This window comes from Maylandia zebra, linkage group LG7 (genome assembly GCF_041146795.1).
Source record: "Maylandia zebra isolate NMK-2024a linkage group LG7, Mzebra_GT3a, whole genome shotgun sequence".
In the NCBI taxonomy this organism is placed as follows: Eukaryota; Metazoa; Chordata; class Actinopteri; order Cichliformes; family Cichlidae; genus Maylandia; species Maylandia zebra.
In genome coordinates this window covers 49947200-49960349 of record NC_135173.1, presented here as the reverse complement: position 1 = coordinate 49960349, position 13150 = coordinate 49947200, and the positions used below count along the sequence as shown (strand labels likewise).

The following is a 13150-nucleotide window of genomic DNA, read 5'->3' as shown; positions in this document are numbered from 1 at the left end:
TGGGTCTTTTATTACCAAGCAAAAGGAAGGACATTCCCAACAGTCTATTCTCGTGCCTGTCGGTAAATGCTAGTATGCTAAACTAAAATGTTTAACATGGTCTGCATCATGCCAGCTTAGCTTGTTTACATGCTGAAGGTGGCATTTAGCTTAAAGCACTGTTGTACAGCCGTATAGAGCAGAAACAGAATAATGAGGGGTCTCTGAAATGTAAATATACCTTTAGGCTCTGCACTGCTAGAGCTTTTTTTTTATTGTTAATTCTCTTTGATTTGAGGTTGGCATAGATGGGGAGTTTAAAATGTAGACCCGATGAGCAGCAGTTTGCTGCTTGTTAGCAACTTGTTAATAAAATCTCAGAAAGTAGTCGCTGTAAGTAGCTGATTTTTGTCAGAGCAACACCTAAGCATCCCTAAGATACTCATTATGCCCAGGTTTAGGCTTCACATTGGTTTATGCAGAAAATAATATATGAAACTGACACAAAGCTGCTCTGAGGCCTTAAATTGTATATGAACAAGTATAAAGTATAGCCATTTTTTCTTTTAATAGTTTTAATGTTAAGTTGAAATTCCTTCCTAATTTTCCATGTCTGGCCACTTAACGTGACCTTACACGCCAGCTAAAGCCCGTCATTGGTTTTGAGAGATGTGACATCTGAAGGAAGGGCTGCTGTCTCATTATGCCGGCTCCTTTGTTTCCTCCATCGCCGGCTCTCATCTGCTCCTGCGGTAGTAGCGGATGTGGCGGCGTAATTGAAAGCAGCCTGCCCTGGTGTTACTCACAAACCCTCGCCTTAACTTGGGGAGGTGTGGAGGCTGAGGTAGCTGTAAGGAGAGACAGAGGAGAGGAGAGAGCTGACGAGGGGAGGAGAGGGCCCTGGGGTGGGTTAAAGCGTGTTTTTGTGACAGGCATCTGGAAACAATGCAATTTGGCCGAGCCTGGCTGTGGAGAGAGAACTAATGTTTGTTTAATGTGGGATCGTCCTGGACGTATAATCGCTCTCTTTACGAGGGAGAGACCGAGAGGCGGATATGAAAACGTTGTCAAACTGCCCTAAGCTGAGAGTTAAAGCTGGGTGCAGTCTGCTTCTGTGTTAATGTCTCATCTTTCCCTCCGTCTCCTCTTCTGTACCCCCCTTCTCCCTGTAGATGTCTGCCTCTTGGTTGCTGTCTCTCTCTCTCTGGTATATACACACACAGAACATGCCCCCTGTCCCTGAATGTGTTTGCGCGGCTGCGTCTGGTTAGTATCAGGGAAGACAGAGCGAGGGGTTGGGGCCCTTGAGCCCCCACCCCCACCCCCGGGGGGAACATCCAGAGGCTCCCAGACCAAGAAGGGCATCTCTCGTGGGATCCTATGGTTACCTCTGAGTCTGCATTTTTATTCTTATTTTCCTGTCTCATCCACTGAGATATGCCGAGGACATGCAGTTTGCGGTTGTACATGCAAACAAACATAAAAAGATGGAAGTATGTGTTGCATTGTTTGTCACTGTTTATGCTCCCAGCCAGTAATGGTAATGTTACTTCTCTGCCTCTTAGTCTGTTTACTGTTGTACATTTCTGGGAAAAGACTACAAGCGCACACACACACACACACACACACACACACACACACACACACACACACACACACACACACACACACACACACACTTACATGCGCACAGACACTGCCAGGAGCATGGTGGACCACCCTGTCTATGTGTTTATGTGTCCTGGTTGAGTCACATTCTGTGATCTCTTTTTAATAGCTGGAGTAGACACATGCATTAGCTTTGTAGCACCATTCCTCTTGTTTAAGAGGAAAGCAGAGCCCGGGGATATATCAACAGATAATAAACATTATGCCTTCTGTTTATTATCAGGGCTTTCAGGAATGTGCGGATTTGTTAGGAAGCTACAAAATGATTTTTTTTTGTGCAAAGTCCAGAATCATTCAGTGATGCAAGCTGTTAACTAGAAATTGTGCTTCTGAAGCGAGCTATTATACAGTCTGCGATGTTTATGTGAGTGAGTAGTTGTAATCAGTCAAGCAGCATTAATGTTTGTGCTGACAGTTATTGTTTAGTTTATTTGAAGTGGCCTCACTGCACATTTTCTTTTTTTATTCGCTTGTTTACGATGTTCTACTGCGTTAAGTGTGTTGTAGGTTGTTTGATGATTCAAACATAGTTCACGTGTAGATGGAAAAAGATTTGTAGCCCGAATGTAAACAAAGGGATGAAAATGTGTAGTTTCATATTTTAGGGTGTTACTTTAGTCAATTAGTATTCATAAACATTAATATTAAAATTGAATTAACACACAATAAAAGTTACAAGCTTATATACAATACTGTTCAAACGTCACCCCTCATTTCTTTATATTGTAGCCGGGCTGTCATCATTTTTAAAGTGTTAATGAGCAATAGTTCAGCTCTGAAAACTGAAAATCTGCAGCATCATTCATCCAAATTTCAGCTTTTTGCTTCAAATCATTTTTAGTATGTGTGGAGGAGGTAAAACAGGAAGTGTCTACAAATTAGAAGAAAGCTTGTCTAAAAGAGTTCAGGCTGTGTTGAAGATTAAAGACGGTCATAGGAGCTTATTTATACTGACTTTTAAGCTTGTTAGAATTGCACAAACTCAGTTTTTTTCTTTTAAACTGTATTTCCATGTGTGTGTACATGTTTGAAAAAATCACTGTACTTATTTCTCTTTTTCCCAGCAAAACATAAAGAAATGAAAGGGTGGTTCAAGACTTTTGCACAGTATTGTTGCACACAAAAAAGACAATTCATGAACCATTTATTACACTAGTTCAGGCATGCTGCTATCAGCAAAGGTTGACCCCAAAGGATTATTTATAAACTGGTAATAAGATGATGAGGTCACAGAGGACTCTCACGTTATAAATTGTTGCACCAGGGAGAAGACTGAGAAAGTGAGACCTCTTCACATCCTAGCAACCTTAAACCACACAGCACACTCGAGCTTAAAGTTGACCAGATGAGACGGGTTAAACATAGATTATTGTTTCTTACTTTCAATTCAGAATCCCAGCTCAGTGACGACTCCAATCCAGACCACTTAATCACTTTGGCTAATGTGACGGGAAAACTTGATATTTTTTAAACTGTATTTTTATAGGTTTTACAGCTTTTCTTGCTGATAAAGACCTCCCCACCGCCCCATGTTATGAAATGCATTCTGCTGTTTATAAGGCTTTATTCAGACAGGTGTTATAGTTCGATTAAAACAAGAAAAGGCCTTTTTTTTTTTTTTTAATTTAACCAGGAAGATCACCATTGAGATTAAAAACCTATTTTACAAGAGAGACCTGGCCAAGATGGGCAGCAGCAAGTGTCTCACAGTTACAAAAATTACTCAATTAAAACCAGGTAGCAAAAATAAATGAAAACTATCAAATAAAATAAAATAAAATAAAATAAAATTCAGCAGTTCATCACAAGGTTGTTTGTCACCATATGTGTAAGTCACACATACAAACAAAGATCTGAGCACTCTTCTATAAATCCAGAACAGATTATAACAGATTATTTCAATCTAACAACAACTAAGTAAACTATCAGTACTATTTGCTGATCTTTTATAGGCCAATTAATCAAGTGTACATTCCTGGAAAGTTATGAAAGATAGAATAAATATATGTTGCTCATTTTCGAGAGGACTTCCTCATGCGAATCTTTAAGTTCCAAATCTGTTACTCGGATGGACTTCTTAAAATCATCTTAGCATGAGCTGGGTTGTGTCATAGTTTAAGGAAATATAAACGTAGGACACCAGCATATTTTTTTTTTAACTGAACTCCAATTAAGAGTTTGCCTATAGGAGACCAAGATAAATGAGATCTTTTAGAGTGGTGGTCTTTAACTGCTCCAAATGAACTCAACTTCAGGCTCCAGGCTGAGTAGCTAAGCCTCTAGTGAAATTGAACATAGAATAAACTAATCACATGTAACAAGTAACCTCTTAACCTCTCTGCCATGCAATAAGTAGCTCATTATCTTCTCTTCTCTGTCTCATAAATCTGTTTCCTTGCATTCCTCTCATTAAGGTGCTTTCCTGCTGAGAGGTGAGAGTTAGCTTACACACTGACTCCACAATTTGGTCTCTGATCTTTCAAGAGTTACCCCTCCCTCACCCCCTCACCTGCCCAGTAACAACGGTGTTAGGCCCAGTTATTAGTTTACTATTATTCTGTTAGCCCGTCTCTCCATATATGTGCCATCCTCTTCTCTTTTGTCATCTATCACTGCCTCTTTCAGCTGCTATTCTCAGGCAGTAGGACTGCCACCCCTGCAGGCAGCAGGTGCTCTGGGGTCCTAATGATCGGCTGCTTCCAAATGGTAATTAGGGCAGCCCTGCTGCATCGTGGTCCTTTCGCGATCGAGGCACAGCAAAACAGAGCACAGCTCGTAGCAGATCAATTAGCACTGCCTACCTATCTCCCAGAGTGCTGTTGCAGCAGTTGGCGTCATCTTTTTTTTATCATTATCACTCACGTCATGACCCACATGACCCACAGTACTGCCTTCATTCCCCACCCAAGCCGCCCCGCTGTTAGCGCTAGCCAAGTCTCAGAAAAGTAGTGTGCCTATTTAATCAGGATAAGGTATATGGACGCCAATACACGGGATCCTGCCGTCACACACGAGACGGTGATGCAGAGAGCATCCAGCATAATCACATTGTGTTGATGCTGCTGTTTTTCTTTAGGGTCCAACTTTGTCGCCACACACACACTTTTTTCTCTTTTTCTCTGTGTGCATCCAACAAAGGATGTTTTGTGGTTATGTGAAGCTATGGGGTAATGAGAAGCTGACCTGAGCACAATGCTCTTCAAAATGGTGTGATTATGACATGGCTGTGGTACCATAATGCGGGTCAGACAATGACCTATTTAAGAAAAAAAAAAAAAAAAAAAAAGCTCCCAAAAGACAAGGGCAGGCTGCTGCTGCTGCTCAGCCAGTCTGACCCTCTCTGTCTGTCCACGTGGCTTTTTTTCCAACTCTTCATCCTTTTCCTCCACTGTGCTTTATTCAACCTGTAGGTGTGGCTTTTCACTCTTTCTGTTTGTATCCTCATGCCCTTGTCTTCATCAGTGCTCTTTCTTAATATGTCTGGTTTGTCTGCCCTGCAACAGCCTACAGTGAGCAGCAGGGCCGGCCAGGGAATCACTAAGCTATTGGTTTAATGATGCCAGCTCCTACTTTACAGGGATTTTCATGTCTATGTCTCTAAACACCCTGTCCGCACTCACAAACGCTCGCTTAAAAACATGTGTGGGTATGATAGAAAGGACGGGCTCTGGCTTTCTAGTAGAGCTGGGCGATATGAGATTTTTTCATATCACGATATGTTTTTTTCATTTCAGGCGATAACGATATCTATCACGATATAAGCCAAATAACTATATTTGTAAGATTTAAATGTGCCGTTGCTCACAAGTAAAATGTGAAATAATCAGCAGCTTGTTTTTATTTAAATATTTATTTCCCATAATAAGTTCAACAGGGTAGATGTACTTAAGGAACATGAGACTTTTTCAGATAGATAAAGGCAAATATTGCAAACTACACAAAAGGCAGCCGCTAAAGCGTTTAAGTTTCAAAATAGAACAAACGAAACAGACTAAATTGTCAATTCCACTTAGAAACAAAATATAAATTCTAAAAATAAATCTTAGTTTGTTTTACAGAAGAACAGACAAAACTGACTAACTTTTGTCAATATCAAATAAACTGAGAACTAAAAGGAAATTCTCAATCTCTCCTTGTTGTATAGCTTAGCTTTTCAAACAGTTTTAACAGTTACTTTAGTCTGACAAAAGCCGAATGACGAATTAGCGCTTCCAGTCAGAGACTGAGGCTACGTCCACACGTACACGGGTATTTTTGAAAACGGAGATTTTCCGTTTTCGTTTTAAAAATAATCCCGTCCACACATAAAGGCAGAAATGAAGGAAAACGCTGCTATGAACATGCCAAAGCAGCAGGTGGCGCTAGATTCCTAACCGTGCAGAAATGTTGGCCAATCAGAAGTCTAGAAGCCTTGGTGGGAAAAAGTAAACAAAGCTGGGGCATAGAAGCAGAACCGAGTCGTATGTGTGGACGGACAGTAACTGTGTGTATGTGTAAGCATTTAAACACTGCAGAGAGTAGAATTAACAGTAACAGTATTGTAGAAATTCATTTCACCGAAACAATAACGTGACGCATGCACCAGTTTATTGTATTTCCAGACTTGCTTTCAGCACAATTTACAGTGCACGCTACTCTGTTTTTTGTCAGACTTGAAATAGCTGAAATACCTTCACACTACGGAACTTCTATGGTTCTTCCGTTCGACAATCTCTCCGGCGTTGGAACCATCATCTGTTTTCTCTTCGGTCACGCTCGGTTGATTTTTCTAGTTGGCACATTCATTTCCTCCATTACGCGCTGGCTCCATTACCCGCTGGCTGCTTCCCAAACAAACACACGTGCGGCTTGGCACTTGTGCTGTAACAAGTCACGCCACGTGACGCTGCGGCTGTGATTGGTTCGGCTCTGCGCTACTTAATTTGGATTGGCTGACCTTTTTTTTTTTTTTTTTTTTTTTTTTTTAAAGAGGACAAGAGCGGCGAGGTCTATCGCGATAGCTTAATTTCTCTATCGAGTAAAAGTTATACCGCGATACATATCGTTATCGTTCTATCGCCCAGCTCTACTTTCTAGTCACTGCTTGCATCTACAAACTGTCAGTTGTCAGACACAGCAGAGGTCACCACGCCTGCAGATGCGACACATTTACACTCGGTATGTTTAAGAATTAACAGCAGAATTGCACAGAGTTGGGGAAGGGTGAAGGGTGCATATAAACGCTTTGCTTTCCAATAGGGTTTCTGTGAATGGTGATGCAAGTAAAACAGGACGGGATCATTGAGGCTAATGATATGACTCACCTATGTTTTCCTGGGTGGAGAGAAGACGAGAAATAGCGGCATGAGTGGCTGTGACCAAACGACAAGGCACAAGGTTGGAAAACGATGTATGACTAAGAGAGAATAAGGCAAAAAGAGGAGGGAGAGGTAGGAAGAATATGCTGTCAAACAAACACATGTCAAGTGTTTTTTGGGGGGTTTTTGTTTGTTTTTTCTGGCTGAGGATGCAGTTTGAAGAGAAAAAAAGTGCAAAAGGACAGAGTGGGAAGTGGAAGAGGAGTCGCCGCCAAGATATTTAAATCCTGTCTGGGTTTCAACCAGACCGTGGACCTCTTAATCTCATCCACTTGACAAACATACACACAAGGCCAGGCAGACGTCTAGCTAGCCTATTTTCATGTGACCTGAATTCCCCAGTGTGGCATTTTTTCCCTGCCAGACTAATCTCATTAAGCTTGGTGCAGAGCTGGAGAACAAACACACCAGGCATCCTTCACTCCTACTCTGCCTCCCTCTCCTGCTTTTGTCTCCTCTTCGTCACGTCCGTTTTCTCCATCAGCTAGCCCCCCTACCCCCCATACTCTCTTATCATCTATGCTACCATTTTTGTTGCTGTCCTCCTCCTCCTGCCTCCACATCCTCCTACTCAGTTTTCTCTCTTATCTGTCCCTGCTTTCTGTCTAATTATGGCCTGCCACTGCGGAAAAGAGTGGAGCAAGTATAGCTAGGCAGTGGAGTCGAGCTCAGAGAGCCACCTCTGCTTCCAGACGCACAATCAATCCTCATTAGAGCTGGCTCTCCTGCCTTCCTATTGCCTCTCCACGTCTGCCGGTTAAAGCTCAACACCTTCAACCATCATGCTTGTGGAAATCAGTGCAGCAATGTTATTGGATGTGTGTCGAAATAACTAGAGTTTCGTTACCAGTTGCATTGATGGTGTTCACAAAATCTGAATGCATTGTTTTCGATAAAGATCATAAATCTAGAACTGTTCAATCCTTCTTCATCATTTTGCTGGGCTTGAGTGGCTTCTGTCAGAGAGCTACACAGGTCAGCAAAGCTGTTGGAGAATAGGATGGCTTACAAGGTTTACAGTCTTTATTTGACAGCAAAGTGTAGAGCGCAGACAGGAAAGCAGGGAGAAGGAGCGGGTGGCGGGGGGATGACATGCAGGAAGTGGTCTGGAGTGGACTCAAATCTAGGCTACCCCTGCTGCAGCCTTTGGGTCACGTCCGAGCCTTCTTTTTCCTTGGTTCTCTTCCAGTCAAATCGATGCACATTGCTTTGAGCAACCCGTTTCCATGCCTGCGACCCCACCTGTGATAGTCGGCCACATCACTGGACAAGAATGCCTTTCAGTGCTGGACTTCAGCATTTCCGACACTTCTGACACAGATTCCAGCATCGCCGTTCACTGTGAAGCTTGTTTGTAACACCTCTGTAACCTGCAGCAGCTGGATTTGCCTGGTTTAAAAAATACATTTGGTAGAAAAGTAATCACACCGTAAACAAAAAATAATAAGATACATCATTCTGAATTAATTTTAAAGGGTTGCCCTAGTAATTACATTTTCAGCAGCGCAACCAATAATCTGTAACCCATTATATTTCTAAAGTAACCTTTTTCAGTGCACAAAAGAACACAGCTATTTACTGTTATCTTAATCCCCCGGCTTTTTTTCAGGGACTGATTATGTGCATTAAAAAAAAAGCATCACAGCAAGCAAAGTTATTTATAAGATAAGAACTTCTCTCAAAGCAGGGCACCGAAGATGGAATATAAAATGCTACCACATGCAGTTCTGTTACAGATGATTTGCCCAGATTGGAGGTAGACTCGGTGGCCAATCAGCTCGCAGCAGGAGTCTCACCATGTTGCTGTTTCGAATCAGATATTGCAAATTCTTGGTCAAAACAGGTCATCAGCAGAACAGTGATGCAAATGAATCACTAAGCATAAGTGTGCTGTGGCGAATATAAAAGCTCACGTTGTGCCCGGCTCAAGAATGAGACCTTGTGAAATATAAATAAATCTTTTTTTTCTTTTTCTTTATCAGAAAGCTTTGCCATCTCTGCTGCCTATTCTAATGAACGTTACAGGAATTTTACTTCAAGCTGAAATGTGGCAGCGTGCAAACCCAGAGGAAGTTTCTAATGAGTAACTGTCTAAGGCGAGGCTTCCTGTAAAGCAAAGACAATGATTAAAGGTTTTCAGACCGACAGGCTGAACTGGTCAGTTAAATGTTTGGAAAAGTGACGTTAAATATGTTTTTGTCATAGCATTCATATATTTATGCACCATTGCCGACAGAGGTACATGTGAGAACACAAACGTGTGCTGCTTTAACCCAACAGATTCCTTCTTAAAGGCTGGATGGTGTTGGGTTTTGGTGATATGCTGCATACTTTACCTACAATACGCAGCATTTCCTAATAGTACAAACGTGACTGAAACTGCCTATTTCCTGCTACTGTATGTGCTACATGTGAGAAAGGACAGCTGTGGAAAATATCCTAATGCAGGTCGCCCAAAATTGCCCAAAGTTCACGTATGAAAACCACTTAAAATGACGCATTTCACACGAGACATTTTGACAGTTGTGAATAGTAAGGACTGTATTCAGCATAACTGCCTGCGTTTCACTGTCACTGTCATAGTTTCTACATCCACATAAAGGACTGAGGTCATATTATCAGCATTATATCATTAATTACATTTTTGCTGTGGCACAACTAAAACAAGACGGGCAAACTTTAGCTGAGTAAACATTAGGGCTGGGTATCGTCACTGATTTCTAGAATCGATTCAATTCCGATTCACAAGGTCCCGAATCGATTCGATCCACGATTCGATTTAATTCGATTCGATTCAATTTAAATCTGGGAAATTTTGACAGTCAGAAATATAATTCAGATCAGTACATTTACATATTTTTGTATCTATAAAAAGGAAGCTGACACTCGCAAGACTTTATCCAAGCTGTGAGCATCACAGCAGAGGCCTTTGTGTCAAAGTAGCTGAAGATAAAACACAGAAAAACATGTAGGTGATTTTCCTGGCCTGGGATTTTATAAAAAATATTCTGCAGTACATCAAAAACGAAAGAAAACCATTAATTAATGAACATTACCTCTGACGTTACAGCGGTTTTATTAGAGACACAGCTAAGCATTTTGCATTTTGAATAATTTTAAAAAGTTTAAATTTGTTCAATATTGAACAGCAGAAATGAGGTTTTCTTTTCGGAAGAATGTAAAAGGGAAAAAAACAGCGGCCGACAGCGCTGTAAGCAACAGTAGACTTGTGCGTAACAAGCAAGCGAATAATGAAGAAAGGGAAACTGTTCGAGAGAGAGAGAGAAAGAGAGAGGGAGAGGGAGAGAGGGAGAGAGAGAGAGCTGCGCATCGCAATGGAAGCAAAACAGTAAAAGAGTGAATTCATGACGATGTTTATGTGAAGCGTTTGGATCTTCTTTTGCTGCTGGTTCGGTCAATATTGTTTGGAGAGAGATCAAACTAACAGCCTTAGAATCAGCGCATAAAGGGCGTGAACACAAAGCGCGGACCCGGATCAGCGAGCTGTCGGCTTTCACTTTCAGCCCCGACTGTGAGAAAGGCGACATCTAACTGATTCTGATCCGCGGGTCACGCCCTGTGTTTAAGTCTATGTGCAGAATCCCTGTACCTGCTCTCATTTACTGTTTGGTGGTTCTTGAAATTTTGTGAGATGTCACCAGAGATTCTGGCATTTCGGACAAAATAAATTTATATTAAAAAATCGATTCAGGATTTTAATGAATCGATTTTACGTTATCCAAGCCAGAATCGATTTTAATCGATGAATCGATTATAAAAACCCACCCCTAGTAAACATCTTGTGATAAATGCACACTACTGAGCATTATTACACACTGAATTCATAAACACTTTGGTATAAGGCACACCTCTTTCTCCTCTCACCCATCTGCTGGTTTTTGCAGACATATCTTGGTTTGGGTAGTTTTTACTAGGCACTGGGAGATCTTTTCATTGAAATTTTATGTCATGTTATTCTTACATATAGTAATAGTAATTATAATACTTTTTATATATTCAGACAACACTGCAAAATGAAGAATGTTCAAAATGGAGCACACATATTTATTCATATCTGCTTGGAGGCATGCAAGGATCTTTAAAGATCCAGGATCTGAACTAAAACCTGTCAGATAATCTACGTCGCGTGTTACAGTTGTGGTCAGACTACCGATGGACTGATTTCATTAGAAGTCCATTGCATTAAGCTAAGCTGCTTTGGATGTCCCTGACTCCTGCATTCTCTTAGTTTGCATTTTGTTGTTCTAGCTGCTTCTTCTGAGCTGCTTACACAGGCGGCTCTTTGACTCTGTTTGGCCTAACATAGATGCTGTATACTGTATATGTTAAAAAAAAGAAGTCGCTGAGCAGATTTTTAGAATTTCTTTTTAAGCAGTAAATTTAAGTATTTGTAAAGCAGAGACCATATTTTTGTCTTTTTGGGAGTGAAGAGAAACTGATACTCGTGGTTAGTAGTGCTTGGTTTAATTGAGATGAGTCACGGTGCTATTGAGTTATATTTTTCTGGTTTCTCATTTATGGAGCTTATCTTGCAATATCATCAAACGTAGACGGTAGATTTTGTAACGCTCTGCCCACAGCTGTCACACCATGGGAAATCAGTCATGAACTCTGTTGACCAAAGTTTTTATCTCTCTGTAGATTATTCATTTTCCCACGCTCTCTACTGTTTTCTTGTTGTGCGCCACCATTGAACACGCCAAAAAGACGTTATCTCATCACGGTGGCGTCTGTCTGTCTCTCTTGTAGACGGATTGTTGTGAATGAAGTAACTAAAGAACAATAAACCAGATTTCTTAAAGCATGCCTTTTTCCATTAAAAGCAGGTTGTGTGATGAAACCAAACTCCTCTAGCTGCATAGATTTCCGTTAATGATGAAAGCCATTTTCAATATCATTAAAGGCTACAAGTAGGCGCATGTTTTACGAGTTACCACCACGCAGATTAAGGTCCAAGGTTTCTGTAGCATAAAAACGCTGATAAGGTAAATGAAACCGAACTTTAAAGGTTGACAGGTGCAGACATCTTTATCATCATTTAAAAACATCAGCGACACTGAAAACCTTTCTCACTATGTAGAAAGGATTCTCCTACTGACTGCTTTAATTGCAAGTTATTAAAAAGATTGTTCATCTAATTAATAACTGAAGCTATTGAAAGTAAAAAGAGTGGCCGAGTGCTTCACACTACTCGCGCTAAGTACAAAATTAAGGACTTTTTCATTTGTACACTTAATTATGAACATTTTGAATGCAGGGATAATAAAATATAATTTTTTTTTATTTACTTTTATGGTTGGATGTTAAGATTAATACCACTGTCATACGTATGTGATCACTGTGACGCTTTAGTCAGCAGCTAGCTCTCCTAGCTTATCTAGATTATCATAAAGGCTGAAAACACGGAGGCGGTAGTTGGACCGTCTCCAAAGCCAACAAAATATTTCTGTTGCACCCGCATCTCTCAAGCTCACAGATTGTGTCTCTTGTTTAATCTGCACAAAAACAAAAATGTAAAAATAACAGATTGCCTTTGTAAAGGGGGTTATTTGTCGAACTGTTTCTTTGGAAGGACAAAAATAGCGTTTCACCGCTCTTGAGCAAAAGGAGCTACTAAAATTGAACATCATATTGCTGCAGTCACAGTAATAGTGGGAACAACCACAATTAAATCAACTATAAGTCAAAGAACCTGGAATCTTATTGGCTTTGAAACTGTTGCTTCAAAGATGGGGACCAGGTCTGCAACCACTTGCAGTCAGCTGCCATAAAACTGCAATAAAATGCAGTCACGAAATGGGGATGATATGTGGACAAGTTGACAATTACATGCTGTCAGTTTATGATAATGCACTGGTTAATGCTGTTTACATGCGCAGAAATGCAAATTAAACAGAATTGACAACCTACATTGAGAATCCAGTCAGAAGCTGGTAGATCTGAAACAAGAGTTCTTTCTCAAATGGTGACGTATGTGCTGCACGATGCTAATTTAACAACAAAATAAGAGAGTTTAGCTTTTACTTAGGAATATGACGGGAACCTGCTGACAACCGGTAAAATCAAGTCCACAATTATAAAAAGACGTGTCCCAGACTAGTTACACTCATTGTGGGAGACCGACT

General features: G+C 40.8%; 1 protein-coding gene across 3 annotated transcripts in view; it reads left to right on the top strand.

Annotated features, from left to right (window-relative positions):
* Positions 1–13150, top strand: part of dym (dymeclin) — a 62333-nt gene that overhangs the window by 34745 nt on the left and 14438 nt on the right. The gene's annotated exons all lie outside the window — the stretch shown is intronic.